A 21,324-nucleotide genomic window follows, 5' to 3' on the forward strand; every position below is an offset into this window, starting at 1 on the left:
GTGCAAGCCACACAGCGATCGGCAGACAGCTGCTATTGCCTGGTAGCGAGCTTATTAGAAAATCAACAGTTGGTAATGTGAGAGATACACAGGAGAGGGCGATTGGTAGAGTGACAGAGAGACACATTGTGGTTGACAGAGAATTTGAGAGACACAGTTGAAGAGAGACTGAGAGAGTGAGAGACAAGGTGTGTGAGTGATATAGACTTTGAGAGAAACATATTGAGGGTGACTGAGAGTGTCAGAGACACATGTAGAAATAAACAGACTGAGAGTTTGAGCGACACAGTATTTAAGAGGGTGGGAGAGAATGCGAGAGTCACAGTGTTTGTGCATGAGAGAAACTGAGAGTGTGAGCAATGCTCCAATCGAATTTCACATGAATTACATTAATTTGCACAAAAAACTAATCTTCCGACGCGAAAGCGCGACACAAATGTAACTTGTTTTAGATTTTATTAAACTTGCATATTGAAAGATAAAAATATTAGCTCCTCCTGTGGTCAGCCGAGGTTTTGCAGGCTGGAGAGCAGCTTCCTAATCTGATTATAATGTTTTTAAAAGCAGACAAGACATCAGGTCTGGGGAACTCTCAATTAATCGAATATTATGTATTGTGTTGCTGGTGAGACCAGAAAGAAGGTCAATGGAATCTCCCAATCGGCAGTGAGTGTTTCGGCTGCTGTGAATGTGGATTAGGGCAGGTAATGTGGCAGAGTTGAAAAAAAGTGGTCCTGGTCAGCAATGCATTTGGGAAAGAAAACAATGCTGTTGTTGACCCGTTTTCCTATTTTTTCTGATTAAATTTGTGCGTTTGATGTGTTACTTTCTCATTTTCTGGCATATATGCACTTTCATCCCAAAGAACATCTTGTCAGAAATATAGAATATTTCTCTGAAACGTCTCGATGAAGTGTTGAAGCAAATTCAATGATTACTACTATTACTAAAAATCAGATTTGAGATTCGCAGTGTGTTTACTGTCCAAAGACAGATAGAGAAACAGTTCCGCAAAATAAATTCTGTATTCCAGTTTAGTCTCTTTTACTTTTGCATTTGAATGTTTGATCACTTTTTGGAGGGCGATTTGTGTGGTTTTTGCTTGATATCAGTTAACGGTGCTAAGCTAACCCCATGACAGTGTTCAGCTGCACAACAGCCTTTGCCATTTCACAACAGGTCCAATAGCATCCATTTCATGCAGCTAAAAAAACGTGGAGCAACTCTCTTCTCTTCACGTTCTATATTTCAAGGGTTTTTCTCAGAGACACAGGCGAAATCTCTCATTCTCTGTGTCTGAAGATTTTCTCCGTTTTAAAACTGATCAAAAGTGGGCATCGGAAATTTCTTTTAATTGCATTTTGTGAATGTAGGAGCTGCAGAGACGAGCGAACATGATTTAATCCAGCCGGGAATTTACGAAGGCATGGATGAATATTTTGGTTGCTGTGGATGTGAGATATGGATTGAGGCGAGAAATGTGGTGGAATGGGAAAAAAAAAATTCTGTTCAGGCAATGGATGTGGGGTAGAAAGCAAAGAGTTGATGACGAGATTTGCTTATTTTACTGATTAAAATTTTGCATTTTAAGTGCTCCCTTCTAGTTCTCGGACTGAAATGCGCTTTGATTCTGAATAACATTTTGTCTGAAATATTGAATATGCCTCTTCACGTCTCGAAGACTTGAAGAGGCGCTATATGAAATGCAAGTAACATTATTATTATGATTGAAAAGCATTATTGAAATTCGAAGCGTGTGTGCGGCCCAGAGAAATTTAGAGTCAAATATCAGGTAAAGAAATTCTGCTTTTCTGTTCAGTTGATTTTTCCATTTACAATTAAATATTTGAGTCGCTTTTTCCAGGGAGGTGTTGTGTGGTTTGTGCTATATATCCGGTAACGATGCTAAGCCAATACCATGAAAGTGTTTCAGCCACACGTCAGCCTTTGCCATTTTACACTATGTCCAATATTAATACTTTCTTACAGATTATATTGGACTGGTCTGGAATCTAACATATGGAGAAACACTCTTCTCTTTTCCCAATGGCGTCTCCGTACCTTTAATATTTGTCTTGGAAGCAGCACAAACTGAAACTCAATTTACCGTCTTATCTTAGATCGTAAAATAGACTGTCGGAGAGAGAGAGGGAGAGAGAAAGTGGGAGAGACTAAGATTGTGAGACACACAATTTGTGAGAGAGACTGACGGCGAAAGACACATAGGGAGAGAGAAATAGTACAGCGAATGAAAGAGTTTGCGAGTGAGATAGAGCTAGAGAAAGAAATTGTGAGTGACACAGTGTGTATGTGACAGTAAATTTGAACGAAACAGATGGAGGAAGACTGAGAGTGTGCAAGGTGGAGACAGAGGCAGCGAGAATGTGAGCTGCACAGTGTTTCAGAGTGTGAGAGAATGTATGAGATACATAGTGTGTGTGAGAGAGACAGAGTGTGAGCAATGTGACCAGAAGATTTCACATGAATTACATTAATTTGCACAAATAGCTGAACTGCCGAAGTGAAAGCCGCTATGCGAATGTAATTTATATGATATTGGATTAAATTTGCAGCTTGCAAACAGAAATATTGGCTCGCTAAGCGGTCAACCGAGGTGTTGCAGAGTGAAGGCTGGCTTCCTTATCTGATTGTAATGGTCTCAAAATCCATCAAAAGAGCAGGGCTGAGAACTCACAAATAAGCGAATATTGTGAATTGTGCAGCTGTGAGATCAGCCAGGAGGGCAGATTTGAGATTTCAGATTAGTTTACTGTCCAGAGAAATACGGAAACAAAACACCGCTAAATAAATTATGTTTTTCCGTTTAGTTTTTTCCTTTCTCCGTTAAATGTTTGAGATCTTTTTGCTGGGAGTTGCTGTGCGGTTTGTGCTTCATATCCGGCAAAATTGCAAAGCTAACACCATAACAGTGGTTCAGCTACACATCACCTTTTGCCATTTACAAAATATCCAATATTGACCCTTGCGTACGCCTTAAATTGATCTGGTCTGTATATGTATATATGTATATAGAGAGAGAGAAAGTTTGTAAGACAGATTGATAGTGTTAAGGAACAATATGGGGAGTGTGAGTGAGTGTTTGAGAGATGTAGAAGAGAGTCTGCTTGGGTTTGTGAGAGAAACAGACAGAGAGAGTGCGAGAGTCACAGTTTGTGTGTTAAAGAAGCTTTGAGATTCACAGATGGAGAGAGACTGAGAATCTGCGAGAAACATTGTGTGTTTGACAGATATTGTGAGAGTAGCAGATGGATGGAGACATAACATAAAATATAAAAGCAGGATTAGGTTATTAGGGCCTTCGAGCCTGCCCCGCCATTCAATCATGGCTGATCTTCTGATCTAACTCCAGCTAATAACCTCACCCCGCCTTATCCCCATAAACCTTAACCACTTTTGCAGTAAGAAATCTATCTATCTCAGTCTTGAATGTGTTCAAGGACTGAGCGTCAACAGCACTTTGGGGTAGTGAGTTCCATACATTCACGACCGTCTGAGTGAAGAAGTTCTTCCTCAACTCAGTGCGGAAGGGTTGGCCTCTGATTTTAAGGATGTGACCCCTGGTTTTAGTTTCTCCAAACAGGGGAAACAATCTCCCACTATCTGCTCTATCATGCCCTTTGATGATCTTGTTGGATTCTATAAGATCCCTCTAATTCTTCTATATTCTAGAGAATAAAGGCCCAAATTGGTCAGCTTAATCTCGTAACTCATCCCCTTCATCCGTGGTAATAACCCAATAAATCTACGGTGATCTACGCTTGACATTAATCAGCAATGAATGCCCTGAAATACTGCGGCGAAGGACAGAAGGATGTCGAAAGAAAAGATAAAATGTGAGCAACATAGAAGAGGAAGTAGGTAATAAGCCAAAGAGTCTAAACTGTGAGCGTAAATGTGTGGCTTCTCGTGCCTATGTACTGTTACATATGAATCCAGGATTCATTGCTGCGTGCAATCCTTCCATAGTTTTTCACGGGAATCAATAATAATAATAATAATCCTTGCATTTGATATAGCGCTTTTCACGTCGGGAGGACGTCCCAAAGCGCTTCACAGAACACACTGTAAAGTGAATTGACTGTATATTTGTGTGCGAACGCGGCAGCCAATTGCGCACAGCAATGTCCCACAAACAGTTGTAGATTGAAAATGATCAATTTAATTATTGTTTTTGGTTTTTTGGAGGGATTAATATTAGGCTCTGTGTGGAGTAAGGAAACTTGCCCAAGGTTTCGCCCCGCCCAGACCTGGAATTGAACTCAGGTCTCTCACTTGCAAAGCGAGTGCTCTAACCACTGAGCTACAGGACTCCACAATGTAATATGCTGCGACTGTGTATTTGCAGAGGAACACAAACACGCAGAAATGTGCACACAGTAATGGAGAAGTGTCCAATGTGACACCAGGAAGAATCCACTTCTTCATTCCACAAAATACTCAGAGCTGGGTTTCCAGCTCAGTTCACAGCTCACAATCGGAGCTTTACTCACGCACTAAAATAGCATTCTGCAGTTTCTGAGAATCAGCTTCACGTTGGCGGTTTGTGTGGAAGTGTTGCAACAATTCCTGTAAAGGACATCACATGTCTTGTTCGTTCTGCGGAAAGAGAGAGAGAGAGAGAGAGAGTCTGACTCTCTGATTCCGTCTCTACACATCGTTAAATATACATCTGTAAGTCACAGTTCGTGTTGCTCTCTGAGTGTGTATGTTTCTGTGTGTGGCTATCACAGCTCAGTCTTTCTGTATCGTTGTGTGTTGCGTGTGTGTCAGACTGTTCCTCAGTGTGTGTCACAACAGCTTTAGATGTAAGTGTTGCAGAGAAGTGAATGTTTGGTGATCACGGAGCAGTGTGACACTGTCAAAAGCTTCTCCTGAGAATTACTCCGTGTGACTTAGGTCTGCAGAGATCCCTTCCCATCGGACAAAAACACAAGCCTCCAGGTTCTGTACTTAGCTCGAGCGCCTCCACATTCACGAAATGGAATCATGTTTTTTTATTTTCGGTGAGTACCGTTTCTATCCAAGAATATTTGTGGGAATGTACCGTTAAGTGGGGTTCTGTAGCTCTGCGGTTAGAGCAATAGCCTTGCAAGCGAAACACATTGGTCCCATTCCAGGCAGGGCGAACCCTTGGGCAAGTTCTACACTACACGCCCAATAATAATCTCTTCTAAACAAAACAATAATAAATTGGTCATTTACGATCAACGACTGTTTGTACGCACTGGTATGTGCAATTGCCTACCGCACTTCGCCCACAAATATACGGTGAATTCACGTTAGACATGTCCAGAAGACGTGAAAAGCGCTATATCAAATGCAATATTATTATGTATTATTATAACCCATTCAGATAGTCGTGTCATCCAGACAAATGGAAAGGAGAGAAGTGTGAGAGGCGTCTTTTTTGATCCTCAACTATCCTTTGTATCCCAAACCCGTACAATAACCCGCTCTGCCCCCATTTCTGCAACATTAACCAATTCCGCCACTGTCTCACACCGCAGGCTACCGGAACGCGCATACATGCCTTTATAACATGCTTTTATAAGATCCAGGCTTCTGTACGCACACCCACTGCTTGTCCGCCTGCCCAAGTACTCCCGCTATCGGCTACAGATCACCCAGAAATCTGCAGCTAGTGTCATCTCCTCCAACAGTCTCTGTGACCGTATCATCCCAATCCTTGGATACATTCAAGATCCTGTTACTCACTTTGAAAGCCCTCCTTATACTCACTCACCCCTACATCTGCGAACTCCTACCGCCTTACCAATCTGCCCGCTCCCTCAGCTTAGCGGACTCCAGACTCATTCATGTCTCCCACCTCACAGCCCCACCTTTGACGGACGAGCGTTTAGCCACTCTCTAGCCATCCACTGGGACTACATTCAGCAGTCCCCGTACTTCACCCTTTCCTTGCTTCCTTCAAGATAAATCTGAACACTCTTCCCTTTGACCGTGCGTTCGATCACCTTAGTTGCGTTTGTCCTCCAGGCTCCTTAATTTTTTGTTGGTATTGGAGAGGCGGGAGGGGCGAATGCAAAAGTGGAGAAAGAAGAAAGCGGACAGTGGGGTGAGAAAGTCATTTCTATGCGTTCCCTCATTAACGTATATTTATTGCTGTTTAAATGCAAGATGTCAAAATGCAAGTTGTTAATGTTGGGTAACGGGACAGGAGCAAGCAGGAAAAACAACATCCAGTAAGCACACTTCATACAGAAAGAGAGACACAACCTGCTCTGTCTCTTAAACATAATTTTTTCAGGTTATGAGTGGTCAGCAAATGGCTTCTTCCCCAAGCCTCGAAAGAGAAACAGAAACACAAACGGCCCCTGCTCAGAAAATAAAATTCAGAAGTCACTTGGAACACTCTGCATGTTAGGCAACGTCTAAGGAGAAAAGAAAGACAGTCAACGTTACGTTTGTTCGAAACTTCGTACGATCTGCTTCCTCAACTGCTGAATGTGCCCAACGACTTTTGTTTTTGTTGTCTGATATCCAGCATCTGCAGTAATTTGCGTTTTTTTCTTTCGCAGAAAATGCCGTTCAGCCCAACCGTGTGCTTGTCAGTCTGTGAAAGTTATCTTTGTTCAGTCCTATTGTGCGCTCTCCCCATTGTGTCTGTGATGCTGTTCGCTCCCCAACTGGAGCGCTCTACAATAATCCCAATCCCTGTCCGCTTTTTCCCGATTGTATTTGTGCTGGTGTTCGCTCCCCCACTCATGATCTTTTTGACGGCGAACTTGAGTGGCTGCCTGTAGTCAAGGAACGATTATGTGCCGGCAGATCTTTGGGTGAATTATTTTATTAATAATTCCTGCCTTTATCTTTCTTTCTCTTGTACAGTAATACTTCTGGAGAGAAGGTCTGTGGAATCTGCAGGTTGGTGACAATCTAACAACCAAATGTTTCTATGGGAATATTATCACTGTTCCTAGACCCCTGTGCCTTGCCCATTCCTTCTCCATGTTCAGTTAGCTTTTGAGCACCTTCCACATCGACCAAGCTTCATTCTGAAGTATGGTGTTCAGTACAGAGGGAGCGATTCTGCTCTGAGCGATCTGCACTAGTGTATACTGTAACAAAGCAGTAAACCATGGCCGTATTTTGGGTGGAATCTCCTATCGTATATAAAGTAGAAGAATACAATATATAATACAACGTTTAATAATGCAATACGAATTGTAGTAATCTCATATAAACCATGATAATAATAATAATATTTCTTGGGTTTGTTTTAGAGCCTTATCGGGTCCCAAAATGCTTCACAGAATATACTGCAATATGAAACAGCTGCTTGCTTTGCTGGAGATATACGGCAGCCAATCGCACACAGAGGTGTGTCACAAAGATTCAAGGATTGAGTGACCAAATTACTTTTTTTTAAGGGATTATTATCCCCAGAAAAGAAACGCCAATTGACTGCTGGGTTCCCACTGACTGCTAGATAAAGAGAAATATGTGGATAGAGGAAACGTGCGTAAAATTGTGCACTGAAAGTAAATCTAAATATAAAGTTTAATAATCTAACACAGAATGTAGTATTCTAATATCAACTAGAATAGTTTAATATGAAGTATAACAGTCCAGTATGATGTAAAATAATCCAATATCAGTATAACAATGTAGAGCATAATAAGATAACGTATAATATCACTATCCTTTATCTGCAAACGTAGCTGCAACAGGTACAACTGGTACTGCAATAACCTGTTACTCTTGTGGTGACACCTGGGTTGTGTACAGCCAGCAAACATTGCAACCAATACAATGATTATTATTGACGTTGTATTTTTTTAACGCCAAACATCCTCCCAATGTGACAGATTTTGTGTACATGGACATCATATTGTATTATCTTGAGTGACTGGAAGTCAAAGACGAAATGGACTCTCAATGTTGCGTATGGTGTTTTACAGGGAGTGTGAGGCTGGTGAATGGCGGCAGCCGATGTGCCGGGAGAGTGGAGGTTTACCACGATGGACAATGGGGCACAGTGAATGGCTCTGGCTCTGGTGACTCTGGTTGGGATATGCTGGACGCGGCTGTGGTGTGTAAGGAGTTGGGCTGTGGAGACGCGCTGTCAGCCTCAGGAGACGCTCACTTTGGGATGGGATCTGGTCCCATTATAACGTATAATGTTCGGTGCAGAGGGAGGGAGTATGCTCTAAGATATTGTTCCTCAGGGACCTGGCGTCACTATTATTGGTCACACTCCTCTGATGCCGGCGTCATCTGCTCAGGTAATTAATTCATTTTCTGATGATTTTTCATTGTCTCATTAGGAATTAGAATTAGGGAAATTTTGATAAAAGTTTGTAACCCACAATATGTCAGTGTATTATTATTAAATCTGGTGTGGAGGGGTATTTGGGAAGCAGTGGATTCACGGTCATTGCCCTAGGGACATAAATGCGGGTCGCTCACTTATGTTGTCTGCGTCAACTGCTTAGTTAAGCAAATCTGTCGATCATCATCAAGTCGTTTTCCGAGTGGGTCGTTTGGTGGGGTGAGCACGGGTTGGGGGCAGTGTTGAGCACAGGCGGCTGAGCACAGGGGACGACCACAAGAGGCAGAGTATACGGGGGCGGGTGCAGGGTGGGTGAGCACAGGGACTAAATAGCTGGAGGTGTTGAGCATATTTGGGGTCAGCACTGGAAGCATTGAGCGCTCGGAGTTAGGTGAGAAGAGTTGGGATTTGGTTAGCACAAAGGGGGGCAACACGGCGCTTGAAGACAATGGGGTGAGCACAGTAGGAGTGAGCATAGAGGAGGGATTAGCATACGGTGGATGAGCGTTGGGCCCGGTGGTGAGCACGGGGGATGTAATGAGCACGGTAGAGGTAAGCACCGGGGATTTGAGAAAAGGAAGGGCTAAGCTCATCGGACAGCTCAGGGGCGGATCACAAGTGGTGAGCAGATGGTGTGAGCGCTTGCGGGGATGAGCACAAGGGGGGGAGTACGGAGGGTTGAGTGGAGTATGAGTGAGCCCAAGGGGCTGAGCACATGAAGGATAAAACATGCGTTGAGACCAGGTGTGCCGAGCAAAGTGTGTTTCAGCACACGGGATGAGAATGAGCACAGAGGAAGTCTGCTGACCACATGGGATTTGTGCTTAGCACGTGGGGACAACAGGGGGGTTGAGGACGGTGATGTGAGAACCGTGAGCTGAGCAGTGGAGGGGATGAGCACAGGGAAGGTGGTGATCACGGTGGTTTGGTTTAACACGGGGGTAAGATGGACGCGTTTCTGGGGATAGCATTGTAACCAGAGGTGTTGAGAACCAATATTTTGAGCTCACGGCACTGAGCACATCGGGGAGCACATGGGTTTAACAGGATGGGGGAGCAGAGGGAGTGAGCACAGGAGATGTGCAAAGTGCTTGACTACAGGAGGTGAGCACAAGTTGGGGATGATAATAGGAGGGAAGAGCACAGTGGTTCACGAGTAAAATTTTGGGTAAAGCACATGGGGAGCACGGGGATGGTACGTATATATGGGGAGCACGTGGGGTTTGTGCATACGCGGGGAGTATGGGGTAAGTATTGGTGGGAGCACAGAGGTGTGAGCCGATGTGTGTGTAAACAGGTTGGGTGAGCAAAGGGTTGTTGTACACAGAATGATTAAGGACACAAGGGGTTTGAGCAAAAGGGCGTGGAGGGCTTTTGCCTTGGAGGAGGCAGTGCACGTTGGGGAGGCTGTACCTTGGTTGGCAGCTGTGCTCTGGGGCAGCATCTGTGTCCGGGGGATGGCTGTGTCGGTGTGGTATTGTGGCAGTGGGGTACTGTGCCCTGGCGATGGTCTGTGACTGGTAGGGTCTCTACCTTTGGAGTTCGGCTGTCCATCCATCGCGCTGTGTCGGGTTGGGTGCTCTGTGGAGGGACTGTCCTCAGAGATTTCTCTGTTCCCTGGAGGGGTGGCTGTGACCAGTGTCATGGGATGAACCAGTGGTTGGGTCTGTGCAGTGGGGAGGTGTCGGTGGGCCCTGGGTTTGTTTTGTCTGTGAGGGCTCTACCGGGCGGCAGGTGTAGGAGTTTTGCAGGGATTGAAGATCGCTGTACCTAGTGGGAAATCTGTGCCCTCCTTGGAAGCGGGAGGGAAAGGTAGCGCTGTGGCCGAGGAGGGCGCCGCTGTACCTGAGAATTAGCTGTCGGAGATGGGAGTAGCTGCTGTTACCTGGGATGGGTTTGTACCAGAGAGAACAGTCTTTGTCTGGATCTTTCTATAACTGGGGTCGTGCTTCTCTGTGTGGGGTCTGTGTACTCTGGGGGTTTAGTTATTCCCTGTGGACGATTGCTGTGCCCGAGGGGAGGTCTTCTGTTTTTTTTTCTAACGACTGTGCCTTGTCGATGGGGTCTGTGCCTTGGGGTGTGGTTCTGCTCTGGCGCTGTGTGTGGTGGCTTTGTCCTCGGGGCGATGTGCTTTGGCCGGCGATGGGGTTGTGCTCGTGTCTGTGCCTGGGTTCGTTCGTGTTTTGTGTGATGGTGCATTGTATGCGTCCGCGCCTCCCCCACACCCCCGTACACACATACACGTACATTCAATAAAGAAAAAGCGATCTATTAAATCGATCATAAAACAAAAATATCTGCATCTGTGTATCTGCCAAAGCGCAATAAACAAATGATGTAGAACGATTTTTACCTCTTCGTGCAGGTCTTGTTTGTTTCAAAGTCGTGGGCAATACCTATCCTTGGTGAGCTACACTTAAAGATAACTTTAATGAAGCTCCAAAATATGATGTGTGGATAATATTCCGCAATGAGTTAGCGACAGAGCAAAATCACTCACTATCCTTTCAGTAACACATGCGCATTAATGTATTCTGTAGCAAAGCAGTAAATCACTGCCATAATTTTGGGGGAATCTCCTATCCTTATATAAATTATAATAATCTTTAATAAAGTATTATAATATAATATTATATATAATAATATAAAAGCTCTATCCTTCTGTTTCAAACGCAGCTGTAACCGTTATATCTTGCGGTGGAATAAATTGTTAATATCATTGCTGATACCCGTGTTTTGGACTGCATGTAGCTAACAGTCATTGAAAACATTATAATGATTATTACTGTTGTTGTATTGTTTACCATCCAGAAGCCCTCCTGAGGTGACATGCATCTTGTAATGTATAATTCCAGATTACGTTCAATACACTGCGTGATGTCTTAGAGTGATTGTGAGGCAGATGTTTTTCCTTTTGGCAGATGGTTTGAGGCTGGTGAATGGCGGCAGCCCGTGTGCCGGGAGAGTGGAGGTTCACCACGATGGACAGTGGGGCACAGTGGATGGCCTTGGCTTTGGTGACTATGGTTGGGATATGGCGGACGCGGCTGTGGTGTGTAAGGAGTTGGGCTGTGGGGCCGCGCTGTCAGCATCAGGAGACGCTCACTTTGGCGAAGGCTCAGGTCCCGTTGTGACGTACAATGTTCGGTGCAGAGGGAGTGAGTCAACTCTGAGGGGCTGTCAGTCACAGCCCTGGAAGGACTATTCAGTGTACGGGTACTCACACTCCTTTGATGCCGGCGTCATCTGTTCAGGTAAATAATTCAGTCTTCGATCATTTTTCTTTTCTCATGTTTTCCGTAAACTACGGATCGAGAAGCATGGTGAAAGATTGTATCCCACAATATCTTAGTTTATTATTAAATCGGAGTGGAGAGGTTGCGCTCATAGCCCTGCGATCAATTTTCCAAATCCAATTCCAATGATGCCGACGTCATTTGCTCAGTTAAATTAGTGTGTGTCTGAGAATAACCACGTGCTCGCGGTGTGTGCGAGTTGTGAGCAATGGGTGGATGGGGAGGTGAGCACAGGGGTTGAGCATTGAGGGTGAGCACAAGCGAGTGCGTGTAGTGGAAATGCGTACAGGATGGGTGAGCACAGGGAGGCTGAGCACAGTGGGTGAAAAATGGCAGGAGCACAGGTTGTGAGCACAAGGGGATTGAGAAAATGGAGGGTAACACATTGGTTGAGAACAAGTGTACCGAGCAAAGGGGGATTTAGCACATTGGATGGGAATGAGCACAGAGCAAGTCTGCTGAGCACAGGGGATTTTGGTGTTTAGCACGTGGGGACAACAGGGGGGGTTGAGGACGATGACGTGTGTACTGTGAGCTGAACAGAGTAGGGGATGAGCACAGAGCCGGTGGTGATCACGGTGGTTTGGTTAAACGAGTGGGGTAAGATGGAAGCGGTTCTGGGGATAGCACAAAGAGAGATTGTGCCCAAAGCTGCTGAGAACCGAAGTTTTGAGGTCAAGGGACTGAGCACAACGTGGAGCACATGAAGTTATCAGGATGGAGGGAGCAGAAGGAGGGAGCGCACGTGATGAGCACAGGGCTTGACAACAGGTGCTGAGCAAATGTAGAGGATGATAACAGTATTGAAGAGCACAGTTGTTCACGAGCAAAATGCTGGGTGGAGCACATGGGGAGCACGGGGGTGGTACGAATATACGGGGAACACCTGCGGTTTGTGCATTCGCGTGGAGTATGGGGTAAGTATGGGTGGGAGCACAGAGCTGTAAGCCGATGGGTGTGTAAACAGGTTGGGTGAGCAAAGGGTTGTTGTGCACGGAATGAGTAAGGACACAAGAGGTTAGAGCAAAAGGGAGTGGAGGCCGTGTGCTCTGGGGGAGGTTGTGGACGCTGGGGAGGCTGTACCTTGGTCGGCAGCTGTGCTCTGGGGCAGAAGCTGTTTCCGGGAGATGCCTGCTTCTGTGTGGGTTTGTGGCAGTGTGGTACTGTGCCCTGGGGATGGTCTGTGACTGGTAGCGGGCTGTACCTTTGGAGTTCGGCTGTCCATCCATCTCGCTGTGTCGGGTTGTGTGCTCTGTGGAGGAACTGTCATCTGAGGTATCTCTGTACTCTGGGTGAGTGGCTGTTCCTGTGGGGGCTGTACCATTGTGGGGGCTTGTGACCAGGATTAGGGGATGAACCTATGGTAGGGTCTGTACCGTGGGGAGGGGTCGGTGTGCATTGGGTTTGTTTCGTCTGTGAGGGGTCTACCGGTTTGCAGGGGTGGGGTTTCTGCAGGGGTTGAAGATCGCTGTACCCATTTAGGAAGCTGTGCCCTCCTTGGAAGGGGGAGGGGAAGGTAGCGTGTGCCCATGGAGGGCGCCTTTGTACATGAGAATTAGCTGTCGGAGGTGGGAGTATTTGCTGTTACCTGGGAGAGGTTTGTACCAGGGAGAACGGTCTTTGTCTGGATCTGGCTATACCTGTGGTCGGGCTTCCCTGTGTGGGGTCTCTGTACATTGGGGGTTTGGTTATTCCCTGTGGACGGTTTCTGTGCCCGAGGGAATTCTTCTCTTTTGTATTGTAACGACTGTGCACTGTCGATGGGCTCTGTGCCTTGGGGTGTGGCTGCGCTCTGGCGCTGTGGGTGGGTGCTGTGTCCTCCGGGCGAGGTGCTTTGGCCGGAGTTGGTGTTGTGCTGGTATCTGTGCCTGGTTTCGTTCGTGTTGTATACCCCCGTACACACGCACATACATTCAGACAAGAAAAGGCGATCTATTAATGCAATGATTAAACAACAATATCTGCATCTGTTTATCTGCCAAAGCGCAATAAACAATTGATGTAGAACGATTTTTACATCTCCGTGAAGGTCTTGTTTGTTTCAGAGTCGTGGGCAATACCTATCCTTGGTGAGCTACACTTAAAGATAACTTTAATGAAGCTCCAAAATATGATGTGTGGATAATATTCCGTTATGAGTTAGCGACAGAGAAAAATCACAAACTATTCTTTCAGTAACACATGCGCATTACTGTATTCAGTCCCAAAACAGTAAACCACTGCCATAATTTTGGGGGAATCTCCTTTCGCTATATAAATTATAATAATCTTATATAAAGTATAATAATAAAATATTAAGTATAATGATATAAAAGCTCTATCCTTCTGTTCAAAATGCAGCTGCAACCGTTATATCTTGCGGTGGAATAAATTGTTAATATCATTGCTGATACCCGGGTTTTGGACTGCATGTATCTAACAGTCATTGAAACCTTTATAATGATTATTATTGTTGTTGGATTGTATACCGTCCAGGAACCCTCCCAATGTGACATGCACCTTGTAAGTGTATTATCCTGGATTGCGTTCAATACTCTGGGTGATGCCTTGCAGTGATTGTGAGGCAGATGCTTTTCTTTTTAACAGATCGTTTGAGGCTTGTGAATGGCGGCAGCCCGTGTGCCGGGAGAGGGGAGGTTGACCACGATGGACAGTGGGGCACAGTGCATGGCTCTGGCTCTGGTGACAATGGTTGGGATATGGCGGACGCGGCTGTGGTGTGTAAGGAGTTGGGCTGTGGAGTCGCGCTCTCAGCATCAGGAGACGCTCACTTTGGCGAAGGCTCAGGTCCCGTTGTGACGTGGGATGTTCGTTGCAGAGGGAGTGAGTCTATTCTGAGGGATTGTCAGTCACAGCCCTGGGTTGGCTATTCCTGGCCACACACCTATGATGCCGGCGTCATCTGTTCAGGTAAATATTTCAGTCTTCGATCATTTTACTTTTCTCATATTTTCGGTAAACTACGGATCGAGAAACACTTAATTTTTTGTATCCCTCAATATGTTAGTTTATTATTAAATCTGAGTGGAGATGTTGCGCTCATAGCCCTGTGATCAATTTTCAGAATCCAATTCCAACGATGCCGGCGTCATTTGCTCAGTTAAATTAGTGTGTCTCTGAGAATAACCACGTGCCCGGGATGTGTGCGAGTTGTGAGAAATGGGTGTGTGGAGAGGTGAGCACAGAAGGCTGAGCATTGTGGGTGAGCACAACCGAGTGCGTGAAATGGAAATGAGTACAGGATGCGTGAGCACAGGGAGGCTGAGCACAGTGGGAGAAAAATTGCAGGGAGCACATTTTGTGAGCAAAAGGCATTGAGCGCATAGTATCAGCGCATGGTTTTGCAGGACAGGGCTGAATACATTGAGCGATAGCACAGAGATTTGAGCAAAAGGAAATGTTGAGCAAAGTGCGAATAGGCACACGGGGTTTGGGGTGATCACAGTTGGCCGAGAAACATGTCAGCTCAGCAGAGTGCTGTGAGTATATTAGGTGTGAGTAAGTGTTGGATAAGAATGGTTCGATGAGCGCGTTGGGGGAATGAGCAGATGGATTTGAGAACAGGCTTGTTTAGCACAGAGAGTGGAGTACACAAGCGTAAGCTCATCGAAGAGCACACGTGTCGCACAGTTGGTGTGCACATAGAGCGTGATGAGCAAATCAGGGCTGAGAACATGGTGAGCGCAAAGGATTGTGATCTCAGGTTCTGAACGCAATCAGGTTGAGCACAGTCGGGGATTTTTTTTTTTAACTTGGGTGGGGTGAGCACAAAGGCACAGACTGTATGTATTGAGCGCACGGAAGGGGGAGCACAAAGCGGAGTTGAGTATAGGTGTGGCGAATACAGTGGAAAAAGCACGGTGAAGTTGTGCACGCTAGTGGAGTGAGCCCGTTTGATTTTTAGCACAGGGGTCTGAATAAAAGAGGGGTGAGCACCGGATATCAGCCCGGGTAGAGGGAGCAGAAAGTGGGTAGGAGAGTAGTGGGTGAATACAGAGTTGGAGTGCAAAGGGATGTGAGTACAGTGGGGCTGAGCACAGAGTGATGAGGCGAGGTGCACGGAGAGCACGGGGCAATTGGGTGTGCATCAGGGCGATGAGTAGCTGGGTTTAGAGCATGGGATTTTGAGGCCGGGAGGGTAGCTGGTTCAAACAATTTGGGGAGCACAGGAGGTGATAACCGGTTAATGCGTATTGGTGGAGAGCACACCGGGAAGAACAGGGGTTAAACACATTGGGTCGACCACAGGGTTAATGCACATGGGTGGGTGTGAGCACAGGATGGAAACGTACAGGAGAAGTGGAGCACAGCATGAATAGGAACAGTTGGCTTGAGCACATTGGAGAGCAAATGGGGTGAGCAGAGGTGGAGCACTTGGAGGGCATACCCAGGCGAGGAGCACGAAAGGGCGAGCAGAGGTGGGTGAGGAAAGGCGGGGAGGAGAGCCACATGAAGCGTAACAAAGAGGGAGTGTGTACGTTGGGGATCTAAAGACTGGGTGTAGTCATATTGGGGTTGAGCACATTCGGTGGAAAGAGCGCGCAGTTTAAGAGCAGAAGGTAGAGGATTGAGTACAAGTGGAGGTGAGCACAGGCGGAGAACATAGTGGTATGATTCTGGTGCTGAATACACGGGAGGTAATCACAGAGCAGTGGGCAACACAGGAGACTTAATGAGGGAGAGGTCATATGGGTGGCGAGCAAATGGTGGGAAGCATAGGAGCATAAATACAAGGTGGAGTAGTACAGAGTCGAAAGAACAGGAGGGTGACAAGTCAATGAGCAGCAGGGTTTGAGCAGACGGAGGGTGACCACAATAGGGGTTCAGCACAAGAAGTGAGTGCATAGCCGGGAAGTGAGCACGTGTTGGTTGAGTTTAGGTGGGTGTGTGCACAGGGGGCTGAACACAATAAGACTGAGCACATGGTGCGCAAGAACAGGGAAGTTGGAGAACATGGTGGAGTGGAAGGCGAGAGAGGAGCTAAAGCGAAGTGAGTGCAGGCGATGAGTAGAGATGGAGCTGAGTACAGTGGGGCAAAGCACAGGGATTGAGCACAAGGGTAAACTGAGAGAACCCGCGTGCGAAATACATTGGGAGTGATTACAGCGGTTTGAGAAACATAACTTGAGCATCGGGTGAGCGGATTGGGGAACACTGGGGCAGAACACAAGGGGGAGAACCAGGAATTGCACACGGTGGGGTGGAGGGGGGTGGGGGTTGAGCATAGGAGATCAGTGTACTGGCTATAGAAGATAAAGTGTGAATGAGCAGTGCGGATTCAGCACCTTGTGCAGCAACAACAAATGGGCGGCGGTTGGGGTAATCAAACGGAGCGGTTATCACAGGAGGATGAGCAGAGTGTGTGGGAACAGGAAGCGTACGCATGGTGGGGTTGAGGACAGGGGCTAAGAGCAAGTTGTGTAAGAGCACAAGCTAGTTGAGTACAAGTTTGTTGAGCAAAAGTGGGATCAGCACAGGGAGAGGGCACAGGGGCTTGAGCACAGGTGGGGTGATGTCAAAACGCGAGGTATTCACAGGGCGTGGGGAACACAGAAGAGTGAAATCAGGGGGTAATCAACGGCATAGACCAGTTGGGCCGCATGGACTGTTTCTGTGCTGTATATTCTAGTGTATTCTAAGGCCTACCCAGTTTCACAGCTTCACTCTTAACCCAATGTGACACGTCCTCGGCTCACCCCTTGTCACACATCCTCTCCTAACCGATTTTCCCACCTCCGCTGCTGAACCAGTGCCACAACTACTCTGCTAACCCAGTGTAACACCTTCGCAGTGTGATGGTACAGATGTTGTTAATTGTATGTATGATTCAAGTTGCAGCTGTGGAAAGTGTATTGTATGCACATGGCAGTGGGTAAGCACCCCAGACTGGTGAATGGAGAGAGCCGGTGTGCGGGGAGAGTAGAGCTATACAGCAATGACACTTGGGGGCAGTTTGTGGAGACACCCTGAGCATGAACATTGCTGGAGATATTAACAATTATTTGGTATGTGGATTTCCTGTAACAGACTCAGGTGACGCTCGCTTTGGAGAAGAATCGGGGCCTGTGTTTGGTCGGCTTGACTGCGGACACAAACTGGACGGCGGCATATTCTGTTCAGGTGTAGACCACAATTACAACAACTCTCCATTGATATGGGTAGAGGTGGGGTGGGGGGAGTAGGGCCAATGGAATATTAATTTGGGGATTGTTGGCAAAGTCACCAGGAAAAGAATCCCTTCCGTTATTGAATATCGTCATGAGATTTGTTACCACCACCTGAACAGGCAGTCAAGGCTACATGCAACTCCAGCTGAAACCGACCCCGAGCTGAAACCGACCCCGAGCTGAAACCGACCCCGAGCTGAAACCGACCCCGAGCTGAAACCGACCCCGAGCTGAAACCGACCCCGAGCCGAAACCGACCCCGAGCCGAAACCCACCCCGAGCCGCAACCCAGCCCGAGCCGCAACCCAGCCCGAGCCGCAACCCAGCCCGAGCCGCAACTCAGCCCGAGCCGCAACTCAGCCCGAGCCGCAACTCAGCCCGAGCCGCAACTCAGCCCGAGCCGCAACTCAGCCCGAGCCGCAACTCAGCCCGAGCCGCAACTCAGCCCGAGCCGCAACTCAGCCCGAGCCGCAACTCAGCCCGAGCCGCAACTCAGCCCGAGCCGCAACTCAGCCCGAGCCGCAACTCAGCCCGAGTTCAGATTGACCTGAGCTCAAACTCAGCCCGAACTCACATTATACTGAACCCCAGCTCACATTGAGCTCGAGCTCACACTGACGCGTATACAGAATCGAGTTCACAATGACCCCAAACTGATTCTGACCCTCGAGCTCACGCCGACCACGAGCTCAAACTATCCGCGAAATCACACTGACCCTGAGCTCAGTTGACCTCGAGCTCCAACGGAGCCCGAGCACACGCTACACTGACCTCCATCTTATACTGACTGTCCAGCTTACACTGCAACCCGGCTCACACTGACCCTCGAGCTCTCAGTGACCCCGAGCTCACAGTGAGCCACAACTAACACTGAGACCGAACTCACAATAATGAAAGCTTACGCGGAGTCCGAGCTCACACAGACCCCAAGCACATATTATTATCGGAGCTCACATTGACCAGGAGATCCTGCTGGCTCCGAGCTCACACAGACCCCCTGAGCTCACATTGACTCCCGAATCACACTGACACGGAGCTCAGAGAAATGCTGACCCCAAAATCAAAATATGGTTTATCTGTCAGTTTACAGCTTACTGTGACTTCGCATTAACCCCGATTTCACACTGACCCTCAGATCACAAAGACACTGACTCCAAGCTAACACTGACTCCGATCTCACAGAAAGACTGACCAAACATCAATGAATATTTCAATACGGAAGAATTGCAGCGTCAAATCAAAACACGTAGTTGGAACAACCCACATTTCTGCCTCGTGTTCAACCTCAGACAGAAACAGTCTCACAGGGTGAGGCTGGGCTTATTGTCGACACTGATGTTCACTGTCACAGAACAGATCAGAGTGAGTGTTTGTGAGACTACCTTTACTGTGTTTTAATTTCAGATCCACTTCAGAAAGCCATCATTTCCCTGAAGCCAGATTCCCGGTTCTTTGTGAGAGGGGAAAGCGCTCAGATCTCATGTTCTGGGAATTATCCAGGCAGCATATTCTCTTTATATATAGACGGCAAGTTTTTCACATCACGGACAGCTCCGGAAAACATCCAAACGGCAAATTTCGCCCTATCGGATTTCAGTGCAGGAAATTACACGTGTAAATATACTACACATATAGACGGACGAAAGTTCACATCCCCAGAGAGTGAAGGAGTGGGAATCTATTTGTGGGGTAAGATCTGAGTAAGATTTTACATAATAACCTGTTTGTGTTTCTCTCCCGAATCTGTTAAATGGCCGTTCGTTGCCGCTGGTTTATAATAGCCTTGATCACAGATGCACCCTCCAACTACCACTGTCCCCCATCCCGCAAACCCACTCATCCTAACACATGTACCAAACGCTCAATGACACCAGTCTGCTTCAATTCCTCGCTTTCCCCCTGAATTCATTTCACACTTCCTATTTCCCAACCCTTTATTACTTCTATTCCTCATCCGCACGTACATTCTATTCCTTGCATCCCCACCCTCTATTTCTCCCAGACACTGACTCTCTCCCACAGCCTCACTCCCTCCCACACCTTTTAATCTTCTCTCCCTCCTATGAAAGTCTTGCTGCCTCTTGAATGTGTTTATACTGTCTGATTCCAATCCCGCTTAAGTCAACGATTCCCACCATCTCACTACACTGTGTGAATGTCGTCGCTCCAACATTTTCTGTTTGATCCCCTGGATGTGATCGTATCCTGTTATTTAAATACGTATGAAGGTCAGTTGAGAGTTTCTGTCTGCATTCCCGGTCAAACGTCCCTGGCTATAGCTTTGTGGTACATCAGGCCACGGCCTGAATGCCCTCGATGGCCTCCCCAGTGCCAGCCGTTGACCCCTCCCTAGGTTTAAAGAAACATATGCTCGGGCCTGTCCTGAAACTGTCGCTTAACCCGTGCCTCTCCCAGTCTTCATGATGATTCCTTCAGGCTGAGAAATAAGCAAATAGACAGTTTTCGTCTGAACTGAACTGTTTTCATGTCACGGAGCGAGTGTTTGTGAGATTACATTTACTTTAATTCCAGAACCGCTCCAGAAACCCACCATTTCCCTGAAGCCAGATTCACGGGTGTTTGTGAGAGGGGAAAGCGCTGAGATCTCATGTTCTGGAAATTATCCAGGCAGTAATTTCTCTTTATACAGAGAAGGGAAGTTGATCTCATCACAGTCGGCTCCTGAGAATAACAACACGGCAACATTCGCCCCATCGGAGATCAGTGCAGGAAATTATTGGTGTAAATATGCTAAACATCTAGACGCACGCGAGCTCACATCACCAGAGAGCGAACGAGTGGGAATCTCTTTGCGGGGTAAGAGCGAGATCTTGAACTCTCTCATCAGTGGGCATTCACTGTCGCCTAGTGTCCAGTCACTGCGATCATATCACGCCTCCGCCCCATCCTCACTTTACTTTATCTAATGATGGAATCATACAGCACAGAAGTAGGCAAATTTGCCAATCGTGCCTATGCCAGCTCTTCTTAAGTGGCTAGCCGATTAAATCCCACTCCCCAACTTTCTCGCTACAGCCCGAGAAAATTGTCCTCCCCAAATAAATATCTTATTTAACTAGCTTTTTTACACGAGATTATCTGCATTGCACCCTTCCTCCATCAAACTGATTCCCTCACCTCCAACAGCACGCATCCTTCCTCACTTTCACTGCCTCACTCAAACGTTTTTCCACCCACGCTCACAAACCCTGATATCCTCGCACAGCCTTATTGCCTTCCACAAACTATATTACTCCCACAACGTCTGTTTCTGCCTCAAAATTCCTGACACCTTCCAAAACCTCCTATTTCCCTATCGCTCATTGCATCGCACACTCCCACTGCCTTCAAAATCCTTTATGTTCCTCTCACTCATGTGAAGGTGTGATTAGGTCTGGAATGTTTCCAGATTATCTGATTTAATCCTAGCTTCAGTTAGCGAGTTCCACAATCCATTTCCCTCTGTGTGAAGTCGATGCTACAGAATTAAGTTTGATCCGCTGGTTGACATCCGACGCTGTTGTTTAAAACACTGCTGAAAATCACA

The 21,324-nt window shown here is 46.9% G+C and overlaps 1 long non-coding RNA gene across 1 annotated transcript; it reads left to right on the top strand.

Moving 5' to 3' along the window:
- Positions 1-14,489: 14,489 nt before the first annotated feature.
- LOC121851603 lies at positions 14,490-20,529 on the top strand. Its single transcript, XR_006085934.1, has 3 exons — positions 14,490-14,520; positions 19,182-19,466; positions 20,310-20,529. It is a non-coding gene; the product is annotated as an uncharacterized LOC121851603 (long non-coding RNA).
- The last annotated feature ends 795 nt before the right edge of the window (positions 20,530-21,324 follow it).

The sequence above is a fragment of the Callorhinchus milii genome, unplaced genomic scaffold, assembly GCF_018977255.1.
Source record: "Callorhinchus milii isolate IMCB2004 unplaced genomic scaffold, IMCB_Cmil_1.0 Scaffold69, whole genome shotgun sequence".
NCBI classification, from domain to species: Eukaryota; Metazoa; Chordata; class Chondrichthyes; order Chimaeriformes; family Callorhinchidae; genus Callorhinchus; species Callorhinchus milii.